This window comes from Ambystoma mexicanum, chromosome 1p (assembly GCF_040938575.1).
Source record: "Ambystoma mexicanum isolate Mex_15411 chromosome 1p, UKY_AmexF1_1, whole genome shotgun sequence".
Classification (NCBI taxonomy): domain Eukaryota; kingdom Metazoa; phylum Chordata; class Amphibia; order Caudata; family Ambystomatidae; genus Ambystoma; species Ambystoma mexicanum.
This window is the reverse complement of record NC_090921.1, coordinates 966,528,251-966,548,855: the sequence shown is the minus strand read 5'-3', so window position 1 is coordinate 966,548,855 and position 20,605 is coordinate 966,528,251. Positions and strand designations below refer to the sequence as shown.

At 45.1% G+C, this 20,605-nt stretch overlaps 1 protein-coding gene across 4 annotated transcripts in view; it reads left to right on the top strand.

Moving 5' to 3' along the window:
• Positions 1-16,595: 16,595 nt before the first annotated feature.
• Positions 16,596-20,605, top strand: part of SMPD3 (sphingomyelin phosphodiesterase 3) — a 1,269,436-nt gene continuing 1,265,426 nt past the window's right edge. For all 4 annotated transcript variants that reach the window (XM_069653717.1, XM_069653704.1, XM_069653726.1 and 1 more), the window contains exon 1: positions 16,596-16,838. The gene's annotated coding sequence lies outside the window, so the exon portion shown is untranslated. The remainder of the gene's footprint in view (positions 16,839-20,605) is intronic.

Sequence of the window (20,605 nt, the reverse complement as noted above, 5' to 3'; positions counted from 1 at the left end):
CCCTCGAGGAGCTCAGAGACCACTTTATCTGTTGTTGCGCTCCCCCAAGCTTCCGCCTGTATTCTTAACACCATTTTATCTACCAGTACTGGCACCCCAGGTCTTCACATGGGGGAAAGCAATCCACAACAGGCACTAAATAAAAACCAATGTATTACTCCGCCCAATACGCCCATCGTGGGGAGTGATCCGCATTTTATCCAGCCTGACCGGACTGATGCTGTATCTAATACTGGTCTCATTACCGGCCGGCAGGATAGAAATGGCGACCTCAGGGGCCAGGAGGTTATAGCTGCTGACACTTGTTCAGTTGGGCCACTATGCCACCTTTCATGCCTCTTACTTAATACCCACTCTATGATTAAACATTCTGTAGAAATAACAGCACAGACTGAAGAGCACGACATCGACATCTGTGCCTTCACTGAAACCTGGGCACATAGTGCTATGGGCCCCTCTCTCAATCTATCTGTTCCAGATGGATATTCCATGTTGAGAAAAGATAGGGCATCCTGGAGGGGTGGTGGAGTGGCATTGATATTTAAATCTTACATTACCTTCTGGGGTAAATCTACCAATATTCTAGAAGATATCAAATCCCTACAGGTCAAGATAAGCATAAATGCAGAGACTACTATCATTTTATTATTAATATACAGGCTTCCATCTCACATTGAGGACTTTCCCACTGACTGCGCTATCTAACCATTTTATAGCATGTCTCAAACCACTTTCTAGTTTTATCGTTCTGGGTGACCTCAATTATTGGCTTGGCCATCAAGATGATCCAAAAGGAGCAGACTTGGAGTCCACCTTGCATTCCTTCGGTTTTACCCAATATAATCGCTACCCTTCGCAACATCTTGGACACACCCTCGATTGGCTTGCAGCAGCCAATGTGTCTATAACACACCTGACCACTATGCCCTGCCCTTGGTCAGATCACTACTTTGTTAATTCTTTAGTACGTTCAGTCTTCCCTGTTAAACATAAAAGGAAAATTCTTCCTCCTACTAAGGGTCGTAATCCCAAATTGCTCACTTTGGAAAAAATCTCCCCTTTGATCACTCATCTGACGAATGAAATAAATTCAGCCCAGGAGCTTGCTACTAATCTTATGGAAACCTTTGCAGACATCACTAATCAGCTAGCCCCGGAGAAATTGAGCAAACACAAACTAGTTCCCCCCAATAAACCCTGGTTTACACCTGTGTTACGCACACAGAAAGTGTGTATGCGTAAACAATATTATAGCTGGAAAATTAACCATTCCCCGGACCTGCTCCTTGTCTACCAAGAGGCGGCTAGATCGTATAAAGCCACCATACTGGAGGCCAAGAAGAACTTCTTTAATGACAGGATCACCGCAGCTAGGTCGGAGGCCAGAGAGCGCTTTAGAATTCTCAAAGAGCAAGAACTTACACCTACTCTTGAGGTAGATGAAGTAGTGAAAGACAAAGCATGGTAACAGGGTATTCAGGATGCCATGAGTACCAAACTTCAGGGTATCAAAGTCAACATTAGTCGGAAAAAGGCTAACTCACACAGGAAAAACAGCACCAGTGAATGCCAGGAACCCATCAGATGTCCCACGATCCCTGAATTCTCATTTTCAGCAATCACGCTGGAGGAATTGATGGAGGTGGTGAAACACTTGAAAACAACCAGCTGCAGGGGTGAACCGTTTTCCGCTATCATCATCAAAACATGCTCCCCTACACTGTTAGCGGCTATTCTCCAGTTTGTGAATGCATCTTTCAGAGAGAGCACTGTGCCTGATGTACTCAAACGTTCATGGGTGACACCTCTATTGAAAAAACCCAGCCTCCCCAAAGAGGACCCACTGAACTACAGGCCCATCATGAATTCTGCCTTTCTGATGAAAATCTTTGACAGGGTTGCATATATACAAATAGCCAAACATATAGAAAGCCACCCCATTCTCAACTGTCGTCAATCAGGTTTCATAGCAGGGCATAGCACTGAAACAGCCCTTCTGGAACTCAAATCCAGGCTTCTATCCAATATGGATAAGGGAGAGGCCACTATGCTTATGCTGCTGGACCTCTCAGCCGCATTCGACCTGGTTGACCACACGTTGTTGGCCACCAGTCTCGAACAAGTGTCAGCATTCTCCCCAGAAGCTTCGCAGTGGGTAGCTTCCTTTCTTAAGAATCGGGTCAGTTGCGTCTGTTCGGACATAGCTGAAGCAGATACAATTCCGGTCGAATATGGAGTCCCGCAGGGTGCAAGCCTTTCGCCCTGCTTTTATAACATCTTTACTGTTCGCTTCTTCTCCATGTTGGTGCAAGAACACATCTGGTTTACCAACTTTGCGGATGATACACAATGTATTATCCCTCTGACCGGAAACCATACACGAGACGAAGAGTGTATAAATAATGCCTACACATGTATGGAAAATTGGATGGTGCAAAATGATCTAGCACTAAACAGAGCTAAAACTGAGCTCATGATTGTGGGTACTTCTAGCCGGATCTCCAAGTTAGATCCCAGGTACAGCAACTTCCAGGTTGGTGATGTCAAAATTGACACCCTCAAGAGAGTCAGTTCTTTAGGGGTAATCCTTGATCAACACCTTTCTATGAAAGCTCATGTGGGAAATGTGGTATCGGGTGTGGCTTACTATTTAAAACTTTTCGCACACCTTCGACCTGTGATCTCCCATGCAAATGCAGAAACTCTGGCTAGAGCCATAGTGGGAGCCAAAATTGATTACTGTTGCAGTCTGTTGACTGGTATTAGTAAAACCGAAATAAATAAACTGCAAGTTATCCAGAATGGAGCTGTGAGAGTGGGTGCAGGTCAGATCAGACGTGACCATGTCACACCAGCCAGAGGAGCTTTACACTGGCTCCACGTAGAGGCCAGAATCCATTATCGCCTATTACTTATTACCTTTAAGAGTCTTTTGGGTATCATGCCCCACTATTTGAATGAACTTATCTTGCCAAAGAGCCCCTCACGATCTCTTAGGTCACAGGAGCCAAAATGCTAATGATCCCAAGAAGCAAATCCAGGAAAGCCGAAAAGGGAGCTTTTGCCATAGCAGCTCCGACAGCCTGGAATTGTTTGCCGTTAGACCTCAGGCTGGAAAACAAACTTGAGCTTTTCAAAAGAAAGCGTAAAACCTGGCTGTTTGATTAAGGTCCTCTCCCGCTTTAGTCTATGACTTCCCCGGACTGCCATCCTCTTCTTGTTTTTGTTGTGTTATGTCTTGTCCGTGTCATCATGCCTACGGGTTCATTGCTGTGCATTATAAATCTATTAATGTAAAGTAAAGTGGAGTAAAATAACAAACTCTCTTAATTGGATATTGGTAAGAGGTCTCGATAAAAAATTGTGACCCCACTTTCCCATTTTCTTAGGTATCAAAAATGATTAGAAATAAAATCATTCACTGAGGTGGATGTAGTGTCAATTATGTAAGACCTGAGAATATGATGATGACTTAACCACCTGAGAAAAGACAACTTGTGGCACATTTTGAAATCAAATCACAGAGAAATGTTGCTTTTTGTAAAGAAACACATTCCGATATTAACAATTGGTGATTGAGTTATAAAAAGCAGCTCAGATCAAACTCCTCATTGATTCCGCCTGGTGATAGAGAATCCAATCCCTCTATCCAAAAGGCTTCTTGTTGTGCTCTATGTTTTTTAATGTCCTTGGTCTGACCTTGAGTCTGTATAACCTCTAGCACTAAAAAACATAGCTGTGTGATTGAATGTCCATTCTCCTTAAAATGTCTGGCCACAGCTGATGCCTGATTATTGTTTCAGATGCAGGACTTATGTTCATTAATACGCACTCTGACTTTGCGAGATGTTTCGCTTATGTAAAAATTCCCACACAGGCATTTAATTGCATAGATTACATTATCTGTGAGACATGTTCCATGGTGCTTGAGTTTTATTTTTTCTCCTGTTTTTCTCCTGTACTTGGATGTGATATGGTGGTTCTTTTTATTATGTTGTTATAGTTTCCACAACTCATGCATGGGTATGTTCCAGGATATTTGTCTGGTGTTCTGCTCTTCGGTTTCCCTCGTGTGTCGACCAGCATGTTGCGGAGATTGTTGCTCTTCTGATATGCGAAGACCGGTGTGGAATAGGTCTTTTGTTCTGTTATCACTAGTAGGAGTACGCCAATGGTTTAGAATGCTTTCTTTGATCTGTCTGCTTTTTATGGAATATTAACTCATGAAAACCAAGTCTGGACTTGCTTGTTCCATTTTTTTTTCTGTAGTAGTTGTTTACGTTCTTGTGCAATAGTTTTCATTCGAGTCGTTGACAGATCTGTCTCTGGATAGCCTCTTTCTTGTAATCTGTCATGTAATTTCTGAAGTTGTACATCACATTCCTCCAGGTCACTCAAAATTTGCTTGATTCTTAGCATCTGTCCAAAAGGTAAATTGCGTAAAATGCTAGGTGGATGAATACTCATCCGATGAAGCAAATTGTTTCGGTTTGTTTGTTTAGTATAACGCATAGTTGTTATTTTAGATCCTTTGATAACTGTCTGCAAAGTGCTCACAATCCCTTACCCGCTGATGCAGAGTTTGGTGATTTGGCGGCCCAACCACAAGTAGCGCCACCTGTCGTTCCCACGGCAGCACCTCAAGTTCCCTTACTGGTACCCACGCCCTTTCCTTTGGCTGCTCCAGAAAGATTTCATGGGGATCCCAGAAAGTTTCGTATATTCATAAACCAATGCAAATTGCATTTTCTCTGTAGACCTCAGGCTTTTCCCGATTCCACCACAAAGGCGGCATTTACCTTATCCCATCTAGCTGGTACTGCTGCCGCTTGGGCAAACCCGTTATGGAAAACAACAGTCCCGTTCTTTATGATTTTGACTTACTAGTCACAGAAATGTCTCAGGTATTTGACACACGCCACAAGGCCCAGTCCCGGGATCTCGAGTTATTGGAATTATCTCCAGGAAAGGGTTCACTCATAGAATACATTGCCCGATTCAATCAATTGGCTGCTGAGACCTCTTGGCCCGAAACAAAGAAGGCAGTGATGTTTTATAGAGGACTCAGTAATTCCATGAAGGACGCTATGGCCGTCATACCCTTTCTGCCCACACAACATGTTGAATTAGTTGACCTTGCCCTACAGATAGACGCACAGCGTTCTGAACGTAAATCTGAAGCAGGGTTTCCTAATACAGTTCAGACCTCCCCTTCCACAGATACAGGTGGTGAACCCATGCAAATAGGCGGAATCTGCAGCACGATTTCCCAAATCGAGCGAGAACGCCGTAGAACTGACAACGCCTGTTATTATTGTGGCCTAAATGGTGATTTTATAAAGACCTGTCCTCGGCGTCCCAAGACTAAAAATTTGGTTTTTCGGACTGCTCGACCCTAGATTCGAGGGCCGGATCGAGCAGTTCATCCACTCCCTCGGAAATGATACCTGCTTTTGGGAGGGTTAGGCCAGTGATGGTACAGGCTACTTTGAAACCCACATCAGATGTCATTCACACAGTTTCTATTGTTATTGATTCAGGTGCCAGAGGCAATTATGTCGATGTAATGTTGGCCAAGTCATTGAATCTACCCCTGGTTACCAAACAACACCCAGAACCCGTACATGCAGTTGACGGCATGGCATTGATTTCCGGTCCGATCAGACAACAAACTGCCCCAATCACCATGAATATACAGAACACCCATCAGGAAGTGATTTCCTTTGATTTAATCTTGATGCCACAGTTCGGGTTGATATTGGGTATCCCGTGGTTGAAACAACATAATCCACTGATTGACTGGAAGTCTGGGCGTGTTCATTTTGAGTCGGAAATATGTCAAAATTATTGCCTCACCACACCCGAAGGTATTGATTCACCCCCGCTTGCTTTGGGGGCCATCGCACAGCTCACATTGAACAATGACATTCTGGGGGCGGTTGCAACTGGCATTCCTTCAGAATACCAAGATTTTCAGGAGGTTTTCAATAAGGGCTCTTTTTGAAATTCTTCCTCCACATCGCCCTTATGATTGTCCTATTGACATAATTCCTGATTCCATCATTCCTTCGGGACGCATTTATTCACTGTCTCCCTCAGAGGAACAAGCTCTCAAGGATTACATCCAAAAGGCCCTAAAAATTGGTCACATACGCCCTTCTACCTCTACGGCAGCCAGCCCTATTTTTTGTGTTCCCAAAAAGGAGGGCGACTTACGTCCCTGTGTGGATTACCACCGCTTGAATTCCATCACCATAAAAAATCGGTATCCTATCCCTTTGATCACTCCATTGTTGGATAGATTAAGTCACGCCACTGTGTTTACGAAACTCGATCTCCGTGGAGCATACAACTTGCTTAGGATTCGCCCCGGAGATGAGTGGAAAACTGCTTTTTGTACTCGGTATGGGCTGTTTGAATATGTGGTTATGCCCTTTGGGCTCTGTAACGCCCCAGCCACATTTCAACGTTTCATGAACGAGGTATTCCATGACTTGTTGGATGTATGTGTAGCGGTATATCTTGCTGATATTCTCGTTTTTTCACAAAACTTAAAAGAACATGTGACACACGTCCGCGAATTTTTGTCCCGTCTTCGCCAAAATTCACTCTTCGCTAAACCTGAGAAATGTCAGTTTCATACTGACAGTGTGGAATTCTTGGGATTCCATATTACGCCCGGGGGTCTATCCATGAATCATTCCAAAGTTTGTGCTGTGTTGGATTGGCCGAAGCCCAGTAACCTTAAGGCATTACAATAATTTCTGGGCTTCTCAAATTACTACAGGCGTTTTATTCAGGATTTTTCCTCCATTGTAACACCCCTTACTGCATTAACCAGTCCAAAGGTGCCTTTTGTGTGGTTAGAAGAACACCAGACAGCTTTTGACGCATTAAAGACAGCGTTTACCACTGCCCCCATTTTGAAACATCCCGATCCAGAACTCCCTTTCATAGTGGAAGCAGACGCATCCTCATTTGCCCTTGGCGCAGTGTTATCCCAGCATTGCCCTTAATCAGGTCAATTACATCCAGTGGCATTTCATTCCCAAAAGTTCTCCCCTACGAAAGCAATTATCCTGTTACGGAAAAAGAATTATTAGCCATCAAGGATGCCTTTCAAGTTTGGTGACATCATCTATTAGGGGCAAAACATCCAATCACGGTATTCACAGATCACCGTAATATCCAAGACTTAGCCTCACTCAAGTGTGTCAATAGCCGGCAGGTGCGGTGGCATTTATTCTTTGCGGCCTTCGACTTCCAGATCAAACATAGATTGGGCTTGTCCCATGGAAAGGCAGACGCATTATCTCGTTCCCCTGGAGGAGTCTCCCTACCTGTTTTTCCGGAAACCCTATTAGATCGACATGTCATTTGTCTATGTACACCTCCTTTACCACTACTGAAATCGATTCGAACATGGGTTTCACTACATCCTGAAGAAGTCTCAGAGTGGGATCCGTGTTTCATGATGGGTTACCTTTCATCCAGAATAAATTATGGTTACCAACAGCAGAGACCCGCAACCTTGCTCTGGAATGGTCCCATGACAGTGCCATTAATGGACATCCTGGACAAAAGAGGACGTTGGACCTCCTCAAATGTTGGTGTTGGTGGCCATCCATGAAACACAATGTTGAAGGCTATGTGAACACATGTGCAATATGTGCCCAGTGTAAACATCGCCAGGGGAGTTCAGTGGGCCTTTTACACCCTTTGCCTGTACCTCCTCGACCCTGGCACACAGTTTCGATGGATTTTGTGACGGACTTACCCCGAACCAAGGGCTTTGACACAGTTTGGGTGGTGGTGGATTCTTTTTCTAAGCTTGCTCGATTTATTCCCTGTTCTGGCACACCGTCCGCCCCAGCCCTGGCCAACCTTTTCTTTAAATCTGTTTTCTGTATTTTTGGGCTACCCACGGTTATCATCTCGGACAGGGGGCCGCAATTCACGTCTCGGTTCTGGCGGACACTCACAGGTCTCCTGGGCATTGATTCCCGTTTCTCATCCACCTATCATCCGGGAACGGATGGCCAGACTGAGAGGGTGAACCAGGCCATGGAACAGTATTTACGCAGCCTCATCTTACAGCACCAACAATCATAGTTAAAGGTCCTACACCTTGCTGAATTCGCTTACAATAACTCTTTGCACGCTTCTACTGGTTCTTCTCCCTTTTGTGTTCTGTATGGTCAGCATCCCCGTACCTTGCCTGTTCCTGATTTCACACTTTCTGTTAATCCTGCTGCGGTTGCATGTGCTCATGACCTATCGGCTATTCATGCCCAGACGCTCACTCATCTTCGCGAGGCTCAGGCGTCGGCGAAGTCTGTGGCTGATAGACGGAGGGCTGTTGCACCTTCCTATTCTGTGGGGGACAGGGTTTGGCTTTCTTCACGTCACCTCCGACTGCCAGGGTGTCGCAAATTGCTTCCCCGTTTTGTAGGACCATATAGGATTTCTGCAGTGATCAACCCGGTGGCCTATCGCCTCTCTGTTCCCACTTCTTGGCGCATCCATCCCGTGTTTCATACATCCTTATTGAAACCTTGTCCCCCTCCTACCCGTCTTCGCTCTGCCCCGGGACCCATTTCTGTGGGTAGTTCTGAGGAGTATGAGGTGTCGAACATTCTGGGGTCTCGTGTGGTTAGGGGTGGTCTCCAGTATCTTGTGGACTGGGTGGGTTTTGGCCCGGAGGAACGATGTTGGATTCCTGCGGCAGATGTCCATGCCCCGCGGCTGGTTTCTCGTTTTCACCTGGACCATCCTGCATGCCCACGTGGTCGTGGGCCATTGGGGGCGGGCTCTGTCATGCGCAGTAGGAAGGTCAGGCACACCGCCTTACAGAACACTCATACCCCCGGGGACTCCCTGACACATAACACAGCGAGACTCTCCAAGTCACAGTCAGCCCTTCACATGGTAACGCTACCTGTGGTGCGAGGGAAGCGTCAACAGCTTCCAGGCTCTGTCAGAGGGTGATATTATTTGTTCCCTCGTTTCCAGTGACAACTGCCATTGACATTGCGAGAGGGCTGGAGCAGGAGCCGGCGGCGGCAACCACTTCCTGATTCCGGGCCGAATTCCCGGTCATGTGCCCTGAGCTCCGCTCACGTGATCAGGAGTCGGCAGGGATAAAAGCGGCACACTTTGAACCACTTGCCGCTTCACAGCTGTTTCACAACACTGTTTGGCATTTTCGATTCACGTTGGATTCATTTGGATACAGACCTCAAGCCTACGGATTACGGACTGGTTATTCTTGCTCCTTGGATTTGGTGTTTGGTTTCTGCTCGGATTTATGGACTTTTGGACTTTGGCTAACGTTTAACGGATTGTTTTGGATTACCCTTCTCTGCTTTGTCAAGTGTTCTACGGTCTTCAGGGTTCCTTGAACTGCTACGGTACCACAGTATTAAAAATACATCCAAGAATCATCAGGTGGTAGCCAGCGCTACGTGACAGCACTCTTTGCGGTTTGGGACGCCAGCATAAATCTCCAAAAAGTAAATCAATTCACCATTGACCGGAGGTTTTCATGCCACATCCAGTTTTATTTAAGGCATTTAAACTCATGACGCGTTTCGCAACGCTCCCGTTGCTTGCTCACATATACAACAAAATGATAGGGGTTTTGGCGTTGGGTGGGGGGTTTCCCCCACATATATGTTAAAATTGACCTTCACAATTCGGTCAATTGTGAAAAGGTCAATTGTAATTCGAACAGTTGTAAAATGAACAATTCGTATACAACCTTCCTGGCAGTTGTAAAATCACCCTTGGGTAAGCCCTTTTTCAATAACAGTTACATTGTTGACAGTACTGTGCTTGTTTGTACTAATAACTAAATTCCTTCCACAGCTCTGGGGTCCTCGGCGGCGTCTGGTCCTGCGAAACAACAACCACCTGTGGCCTCAAGGCTTGCACAGGGAGTAGTTTTCTTTCTCTCTGTGTGGAACTTGGGGACAGAGGCACATATATTCTTCACGATGAGTCAAGTCAAGACAGATCCCCTGGTCTGCTCTTTGACCTCCCTTGCCTCGTTCTTTGTCATTGCTTACTTGGTATCTGTTGTTGACTCGGAACGTCCACGTACTGCATTCGCCTCATCCCTTCACGTCTTACCTGCCTGTTGCCAAACCAGAACGTCTATTCATTGCAGCCGTCACGTCTTACCTGCTTTTTCCCAAACCGGAACGTCTATTGGACTGCATTTGTATCATTCCTCACGTCTTACCTGCCTGCTGCCAAACCGGAACGTCTATTGGACTGCATTTGTCTCATCCCTCACGTCTTACCTGACTACTGCCAAACCGGAACATCTATTGGACTGCGATGTTGGGCCACTATGTCACTGGCATATGCCAATAGCTTTATGTATGATTTTGAAACAACACATGTTCTGGGAAACCAACGATGGAAAAAGCATTTGATTTGTTACATAGACGATATTTTTGGAGTATGGACGGGATCAAAAGAAGAGCTAGAAGAATTTTTGATGTACTTGAATAACATAAATATGCAAATACAATTCACCATGGAGATAGGCAATCTAAAGATCCACTACCTGAATGTGCAGACAGTTATCAAAAGATCTAAAATAACAACTGCATGTTATACTAAACAAACAAACCGAAATAATTTGCTCCATCGGATGAGTATTCATCCACCTAGCATTTTACGCAATTTACCTTTTGGACAGATGCTAAGAATCAAACGAATTTTAAGTGACCCGGAGGAATGTGATGTACAACTTCCGAAATGACATGACAGATTACAAGAAAGAGGCTATCCAGAGACAGATCTGTCAACGGCTCGAATGAAAACTAATGCACAAGAACGTAAACAACTACTACAGAAAAAATGGAATGAGCAAGTCCAGACTTGGTTTTTGTGAGTAAATATTCCATACCAAGCAGACAGATCAAAGAAATCATTCTAAACTGCTGAAGTATTCTTACTAGTGATAACAGAACTAAAGACCAATTCCCCAAGCCACTGTTTTTTCGCATTTCAGAAGAGCAACAATCTCTGCAACATGCTGGTCGACACACGAGGGAAACCAAAGAGCAGAACACCAGACACATATCCTGGAACATACCCATGCTTGAGTTGTGGAAACTGTAACAACATCATAAAAGGAACAACCATATCACATCCAAGGACAGGAGAAAAAATAAAACTCAAACACCATGCGACATGTCTCTCTGAAAATGTAATCTATGCAATTAAATGCCCAAGTGGGAAGTATTACAAAGGCGAAACATCACACAAAGTCAGAGTGCGTATTAATGAACATAAGTCCTGCCTTTGAAACAATAATCAGGCATCAGCTGTGGCCAGACATTTTAAGGAGAATGGACATTCAATCACACAGCTATGTTTTTTAGTGCTAGAGGTTATACAGACTCAAGGTCAGACCAAGGACATTAAAAAACATAGAGCACAACAAGAAGCCTTTTTTATAGAGGGATTGGATTCTCTATCACCGGTCGGAATAAATGAGGAGTTTGATCTGAGCTGCTTTTTATAACTCAATCACCAATTGTAAATATCGGAATGTTTTTCTTTACAAAAAGCAACATTTCTCTGTGATTTGATTTCAAAATGTGCCACAAGTTGTCTTTTCTCAGGGGGTTAAGTCATCATCATATTCTCAGTGTCAGGGTTCCGTTTGATTCCTCTTTTTCTTGTCATAGTCCTGGTACACACAGGAGGAAACATTCCCGATTCCCCAGTAGGTTCAACAGTATACGTATGAATTTTGGATTCACATTAAACCCTCTGAACCCTTGTTCATCCAGGAGTACGCGTTCCCTCAGAGAACGCTATGGGTTGCCCCGGAAATGCTGGCACCCATTGCATACATGTAGGCGTTCAAGTCTACGGTGGTGCATTGTGCGTGCGGTCAGCTGATCTGTATATTAACCCCACCCCCGCTGCATGGTGCTGCTTCTGAATTTGTAATTCCAAGCTTTGTATTTTGTTACCTTGTTATCCAGTTCTTCAATCCCCTGGTCTGCGCTTTGACCTCCCTTGCCTCGTTCTTTGTCATTGCTTACTTGGTATCTGTTGTTGACTCGGAACGTCCACGGACTGCATTCGCCTCATCCCTTCACGTCTTACCTGCCTGTTGCCAACCGGAACGTCTATTGGACTGCATTCATCTCAGCCATCACGTCTTACCTGCTTGTTGCCAAACCGGAACGTCTATTGGACTGCATTTGTATCATTCCACACGTCTTACCTGTCTGCTGCCAAACCGGAACTTCTATTGGACTGCATTTGTCTCATCCCTCATGTCTTACCTGCCTGCTGCCAAACCGTAACGTCTATTGGACTGCATTCGTCTCATCCCTCACATCTTACCTGCCTGCTGCCAAACCGGAACGTCTATTGGACTGCTTCAACTCCAGACCATCGTCACGTCTTCCTTCTTTTTCAGCCCAAAGACTCTAAGGAACTTAAAGGACATTAGCGCAACGGCACAAGGATCAAAGACTTCTTTAGGCATCCTCGTGCCGGCGGGTATAGGAAACAAGACTTTGTGTTCCCAGAACTACCACTTAATTATAGAAATTTCCTCTTCAGAATTCCTCCAGGACAATCTTTGGTAAACACACTACTGCCTGGTTCTTCCTTTTCTTACTGTCCTGTACTAATGGTAATAGCTACCTCTCTTGTTTCAGGACACTCACCAATCTAGCTTGGAACTTATCAGTCCCAGTCTCCATTTCTTGCTTGTGAGTATCTGCTCCTCACCTTGCTTAGTTATTTCGTTGTCTTGAGTCATATTTTAATACTTGGTTACTTTCTCTTGCAGCCAGCTGTCTGGGTACCAGGGTGTACCAATATTTTCGGGCAATTCTCACCTCAATCTGTCCTTTCGTACTCTTGAGGGGTATATTGTCAGAAAGACTCAATTGCATCACGACGTGTCAAGCCACCACTGCTGGATTTAGTCCTTGGGCTCTAATACTCAGGTCTTACATAATTGACACTACATCCACTTCAGTGAATGGTTTTATTTCTAATCATTTTTGATACCTAAGAAAATGGGAAAGTGGGGGTCACAATTTTTTATTGACACCTCTTACCAATATCCAATTAAGAGAGTTTGTTATTTTACTCCACTGTTGTATCATACCGTCCTCGTAGTGCTTAATGAGCTCTTATAACACACGTTTTCCTTCGTTGTAAGTTGTAGATCTGTATGAATATGTACTGAATTAGTCTTACAATGTACACTGCTAATTACACATTCCGACCTAAATCTATTTGTTAATCCATTCCTACTTGAACCCACTGTTGTTTTCAAACCGTCCGTACTGGGATCATGATGAGTGAAATAATTGCACTAAAGGATACGTGACTGGTCGTGTTTACTGTGCACCTTTTACACGCGAATTCCTCCTTTATATGTTTTAGATCTGTACGATGATATACACTGAATTAGTTATTTGAAGCAGCTGTAAACTACACCATATAGATCTGTAAATCGAAGCGAGTGCATTCGGCTTGTAACCTCCAGACCATTCCAAAATGGCCACCCCCATGGTGCCACATCATCACAGGTTGACTAGGAAACAAAGGATACAATTACAACAGGGCAGTGGGACGCGTGCTCTGGCGGCGTTCGGTTTTGCTTCATTTCGTATTCTAAAAAGGTAAGCGTCCTTAGTAGGAGATCTTGGTTTTATGACTATGGCAGTAGCAAAGTCAGTTACAATATTGATTTTGGGAAATTGCAGCAGGACTGAATGGTAGCTTGACACTCGGATAAAGTACTTTGACACGCGAAACAGTAGATTGTGTTTGAACGGGTAAGAATGAAAACTCTAACTGGGCATACTGTGAGCTTGGCATCACACGTTAATTTGGTCATAATACTGACACAAATTCTTTCTGCTACTTCTAACAGATGTTTTAACCGCAGAAATAATATCAGGTCGGTGAATTTAACATATTTACGAGTCGATTCATAATGTTTAGAAACTGAGATATTTTTCTTACTAGCCTTTTCTTTTCTTTTCTTTCCCTTTGCTGATCATTTAACCACGTGTGTATATAACATGGATTTTGGTGTCGGTTTTGAACATAATGATGCATATGACCTGCTAATTTTTATGATGAACATTATTAATTAAACACACAATGTAACCAAATGATTCCAAATGAATGGCTCGTGTGTGATTACACGGGTATACATGATACTGGGGCAACTGTGAATGTTTTGATTGTGCATACTTGATGGATGTGATTGCACCCATTTAAAATATCAATGGCATGTACCTAATGGCACAAAATGTTAGTGGTATGTGAATACATGATGAACAGATTACATATTGGTATAAAAATAATACCAATTACTGGCCCTGAGGAAGGACAAGTCAGTACGAAATGCATAGGCCTTATATCTGATGCATCTGCAAGCAGTATATCGAAGCATTTTGAATATGAGAAAAAAGGAATAAATTTAGAATTTTTGATGAAAACTCATAACTTGTGTTATACATTCTTTTGAAAATAAATACAGAAAATTGATACCGAAGGATTGTGGTTCTCGGGAGTGCAGCCCACACCGCAGGCTTCACGGCCAAGATCTCGTTCTGGTTCACATGTAGTGCCATTTCACGGAGGCACCTCACAAGTGGGTTTGCACCCCATTAAAATTATTTAATTATCTAATCATAGAGTTTAAGGACTAAACATAGGTTGTGCACGCTCACTTACTTCAAGTATGGGTATTTTGCCACCTTGTCTCATGTTTGTCTTTTTGAACAAAACTAGATCCACTAGCTCGGCTCCAGTTTGCCTCTGCCCATGAATGTTCTACCCTCCTCCCCACTTCTACAAGCCCATGTGCACTTTCAATGACACATCTTCCTGTTGGATGATAGGAAGTGCTAACAGGTCCATACATACTAAAATGCCCCATGTTATTCTGGGCATGTAGTTATGGATTTATAATGGGGAGAAACAAAACTACAAGTACTAGAATGCAAGAAAAAAAACAGGACTGGTTGAAGATCACCCAAAAGAGATGGGCATGCCAGCATTTATGGAAGTCCTGTTTAGTAGCAGCCATGCTCCGCATGACCTAATATTGTGAGGTTGCTGGCCATGTTCAAGCAGTAGACATTAGGAGAGGAAAAGAAGATGCAATAGGGTTTGACCGTTGGTTGATGCACTAAGGCTGTTGGTATTCTGGGTTGTCTTGCTGTGTCTCCAGCACTGGCAGGTATTACCCTATACCTCTCCCGATAAAAGATAGGTAATTGTGTTGTGTCGGTGAGTCGCACTATAACTGGAAGATACTTTTTATACAGTCCATAAGTTAACAAAGTCCAGTTTCGTTGTGCTCTGTATTAATTCTCTTCTGACTGACGACATATGCTTCGACACTGGGTCGTTTTCAAGGTAAATAGTCTTGGGTCTAGTTCCCAATTCAGTGTTTATCGCTTGATCTCTATGGTCCAATTGGGATCAACCACGAAGGGCTTTTTCGAATATTGCTTAGGACTATATTCTGCCAAAAGGCTATTATTTAGGAACTAGGTACCAGTAACAAATACAATCAGATACCAATTAAGTATCTGAAAGAAGGTTTAAAATAGAAGATTAAGGACAATTTGGTGGGGGAGGGGTCGGTGTGCAGGGCCAGGCAACAGGGGTTTCCTATTTTTAAATTTGAAAATCTTAAGAAGTATGAAGCTGCAACTAGTAAGAGGAAACAGGAAAACAAGAACCCTGCAGCATACCTTGGGGGCACAGGAGTGGAAATGGAGCTGCTACACTAAACTGAGGAATCTTTGAATTATTGTATTGTCTTTTACAATTTTATGAAACGTTCACTGACTCAAAAAGTATACTAGATTTCTGTTTTTTTTAAGTCATGGTATTTATGCATTTATGTAAGGCAGTAGGGGTGCTGCCGAGTGGTAGTGCTGGGGGTGCCACAGCTCCTAATCCAACATGGCGTCCATTGGTGCCTCATTTTGTGCTGTGAGCAGGCATAGAATGTTGGCACTCTAGCTCTTTATTATAACTCTGTGGGTGAGCCTTATGATTCATAAAAACAGAAGTAGGACATGGCTGGTGGTGCTCGATGGAATACCTTGCAAGGATGAAAACGGCGGCCTCCTTAAAATATTAATAAATATTATCAATAGAAAATCCTCACCAACCCTGGTTGAAATGTAGTTTTCAGCATTGTGGAAAAATTAACGAAACAGCGCAGTAAGGAACAGCTGTAGTGCACGTTAATACAAATGAATGCATTTTTGTATTACGGTGCACCGAGCGTGGTTGATAACGTCCATTCAATTAAGGTTGTCATTTGAGTGGCATCAGTCTCTTTATTTTGAATGTGTTCTCCTCTGGGGAAAATGTCGACGTTCGGCCGCGTGCTGGCAATTGCCCCGTCAGAGCCCCATCGGGTACCGCTGGGTCTGTGAGGGTGACGGGGTTCGATGAGGTGCGCGCGCAGCCCGGGGACCCGGGGGTGTGGCAGGTGCGGTGATGCGCGCGCTCCCTCCACGGGTTCTCGTGGCGCGCGCGCGAGGGGGAAGCGTGGGCGGGGCCTGGGGCCTGGCTGTGTAGCTGGCACTGGCTGGAGGGAGGCGGGACGGGCTCAGGCGCAGGGAGCTGTTCGCAGCTGAAGGTGCTGGAGCGAGGGAGAGACCCAGCGAGCCAGAGGCTTCCCCGTGCGGCGACGTGGGACTCGCGCTGCCCGCACGCACACACACTCCCAGCGAGCCCCGGAGGAAAGCACCGCTGGCCGGGCGCATCCAACCACCTGCTGCCGGAGCCACTGGGGACAGACAGCTCAGGTAAATGCAGACCCGCTCCTTGTAGCTCCCCGTCAGCGGAAGGCGCCGAGCTGTGCATAGAGATGCTGGCGAGCAGTGATGGGAGCACAGCCACGCAGAGCCCTCTACACAGGCAGATATCTGTTATGTGTATTTTCAACCCTTCCTTTACTAGTTGTATGATTTTTGTGCAGCATCCCTTGGCGACAACATCCTCAAAACACAAATGGTGGCTATTTAGCAAAGAACAGGTGCGCAGACCTTTCATTTTCTACAGGAAAACTGGACGTGCGTCTCGGTTTCACAGAAAGGCTTTGACACAATTTAGTAAGCTAATTGGTAAATGTTACAGAGATTTCCTCTTGATTGTGTTAAATGGCTTCGCAATTTGGGCATGTGTTTAAATTAAGTTAAAAGAATACATAATGTATTTGAATGCACACTAAACCAAACTATTTTACATTAATGCTGTAAGAGGCAAATTCATCCTCGTCAGGGCTACTTTGTGTGTACTTTTCGAAAATTACGAGACCGCCCTTCAGGCGCCTCCATCTTTGGAGTTTAGAATTGTATATCATTTTTTTTTGTTGCAACACTGGCATACTGTGAACGCACAACTCAAGTCAGTGTTGTTTCCCCAAAGCAGCGCAGACTCAGACGTGTGGATTGCTGGGTGTGAAAAGCTGCACACATGTCTGGGCTCAACTTAGACACAGGAGCCAGCCTTCCAGGAGCCACTGAAGAGTGCCAGCGCACCTTCCTGGCGAATTCATGTATTTGCATGGCACGCAGGAGAGCTGGCAGAATGAATGCCGCATCAAAGGGCAAGCAGATGCAACATTTCTGTTTTCTCTTCCATGGATGTACTTGGTAAGGGACATGTGTGGCAATGTGTAAACTTGGTGGCTAGAACTCAGGGGAGAATTTTCGAATCAGTATTATTTACTTCTCCGAATCCCCTTTGCCCTAAAATCAATTCTGAAGCAGAAGCCGTGGGTGTGTTCACATTTTCTGCTGAGGGGACACGTCACCTTTTTTCTTTCTTGAGACTGAATAAAGCACCAGAGTAACCGCATATCATGATAAATAAGCGGCGTCACTTGACACTCGAGGAATTGGAGCTGTTGGGCAGTCTCTTCACCAGTAGAAACATTCCACAGAAAAGCAAACAGGAGGTTTCGCCCGGCCTTAGAGTGTTTTGGTCACGTGTTCCCTGTCCCACCCTTCCACAGGTGAACCCATTGTGAAGCTGCCATGTGTTTCTTTCCTGCCGCCCGGGAGACGTGCTCGTGAAGCGCGCCCTCAATACACCCATACATACAAGGGGCGCGTGTGGAGGGTGGTGCCTTGTGATCCCCAGTAAAAGGGCTTACACTGGAAGTGTGGAGCTGTAATTCCGCCTTCCCATTTGGTCTCGGTGTGCAGTCCTGGGCGACTGACTCTGCCCATCTCCAGACCTACCGAAATTGGCAGATTTTACAAACGGATTAAGAAACCCTTGATCATTTTGGCTGCTTGTTCGATTCCTCCGAGCAGAAAGGGGGGACTGGCTCTCGCTGGCAAATCACGCCGTTCTGGCTGGGGTACCTTGGAGGCAGCACAGCAGGCTACCCACGGGGAATTAATTCAGCATGGATAATTCGAATTCTAAGGTTCGGGCAATGAGGGGGTGGGGCTGTGCTCGCCTTAAAAGACAACAGGGAGAATGTGCACGTGCGTGTGCAGGGGAGGCAGTGCGTTAAACGGGTTTGAATCCCTCGTGGGGAGAACAGCGATTGGCCTCTAATTAACATTGATGCCTGGCGTGCACGGAGGGGTTGGGGGGTCATGGATCCTGTGCCTGTGTCTGATTTTTGGATTTTTTCCAGAGTGCGATCCTTTATAGAGGGCGTTTTCCACTGTGGCTGAGATTGCGATTGTTCCATTCTGCAAAGCAGCTCAAGTCGACCGTGGCCAGATGTAAGGAAGCCCTGTGCTCATTCCAAAGGAAACTTCTCCGTGGACCTCCCTGCTGGCATGCTTTGTTGGGTTTCTCTCGGAGCACGTGGCAGGGCAGCCATCTTATTCTCCTGGGATGTCGTTTCTGGCTGTTTCGTGGTGTTTGTCCACACCTGAGGGAGGGGGGGGCGGGGTTTCTCTAAAAACATGTCTAGCATGCCGCCTGCTGGTTGAAGGACGGGCGCTAATGTTCTCCTCAGGCGTGCAGCGCACTGAGTTGACATTCTTTCCTCCAGAGACTGTGGGGACAATCTGAAGTCCATCTATAATTTGCATTTAAGCAGCAAACATCATTTCACCACCTTCGCCTTCAAACTAGAGCAACACAGGTTCGAATCCCGGAACGGGGTTTAGGAACCTCTTCGGTATTAAGTGCGTTATAAAGAACCAATCATAAAAGCGATGCAGCAAAAACAGTGGCCTGTGTAAGCTTGGAACAGTTGTCAACTCTTAGGTGACAGCTGTGGATGGCTGCACCCTCTGGATTCCGATGATCCGTATTGCAATGGGCCTTCGTGAGGCAATGTGAGGACAGGTCTGCGGTAGGGGGTATTTTTATTCGGGAATGAATATCCTTGCGGATATACATGCTCTAAGTTCCATAGGAAAGCATTGGAGTCCCAGTAGTGAAAGGGTTAAGAGCGGCGAGTTTGGCATCTTTGCTGGGACCTTTCTTTGCACACGTGGGGACGGAAGCACCGTGTGTCTATAGTTATGGCATGCCTGGTGAGGTTTGCCTTTTTTTTTGCCATAGCTACAAAGCAGATTATTGGTGTTACCTTTGATAATTTATAAAAGATAGAAATGAAAACCGAGTGAGTGCTTTATTGCAGCCAGGTTAGTGTTATATCGTAGGTTTGTTTTATAATCTTTAGGCTGCCTGTAGGTTGGGTCAAAGCACTGAAAGTCACTTTCAGCAGAGATGATGCTGATGTGAAAAAGGTGAATGAAACACTATTTCTGGCTTTGAAATATGTCAGCATGGCACAGAATTACATATTGGTCGTGGCATTCGAATGGGCAAGGTGCATAGTGGCCAGGGGCAGTTTATTTGTTTATTTTTCTTCTATAGCGCCTTACGCCAAGGCGCTTTTCAAAATAAATGAATTGGTACATTGGAAGTAATGATGACAGTCAAAACTAGAAGAAAACAAGGAACAGGGAGAGAAGAACAAAAGACTGCAAACAAGAAAGACATTGAGTGGAAGGTCCATAAGACAGTCAAGGGGAAGTTAAGCAATGCAATGAAAAAGTTGCAAGACAAAAGGCAGACTAAACCCAGAAAGAACATTGGAAGGAAGCCAAGTAAAACAGTGAAAACCACCAGCTACAAACCCAGGGTTGTAGATGTTGAAAAAATAAATGGGCTACAAATATGGTGATAACGCAAGTCCAAACCTGGGCTGGTCAAATCCACATCAAAGTGCACAGAGAGCCGATGGTTCAGAGGGCCGAGCAGCCAGACTGCAAGACCACCACTGCATTCACCCCACAGGAGACCCCTGGGAGGCCATCCGCACTCCGAGCGGCGGAGTTGTTCAAAACAATGGATTTATTTGCAGTCTTCCCTACCCCAGCTTGAGAAGCTGTCCTATTTTCTGCTGCCAAGAAGATAACATTGGTAGCCTCCCCTGCTTCCCCCACAAGCCATGCTACCCTTTCTCTACTCAGGGGAGATTAAAGGGAGCCATATTGCTTTTTCACCAGGAGACAGTAGTAGAAGACATCCTCATCTCTCATGTGCAGGGGGGGTTGGGAGGGGTGTTAGGAAGCCAGCCTACCCTTTCACC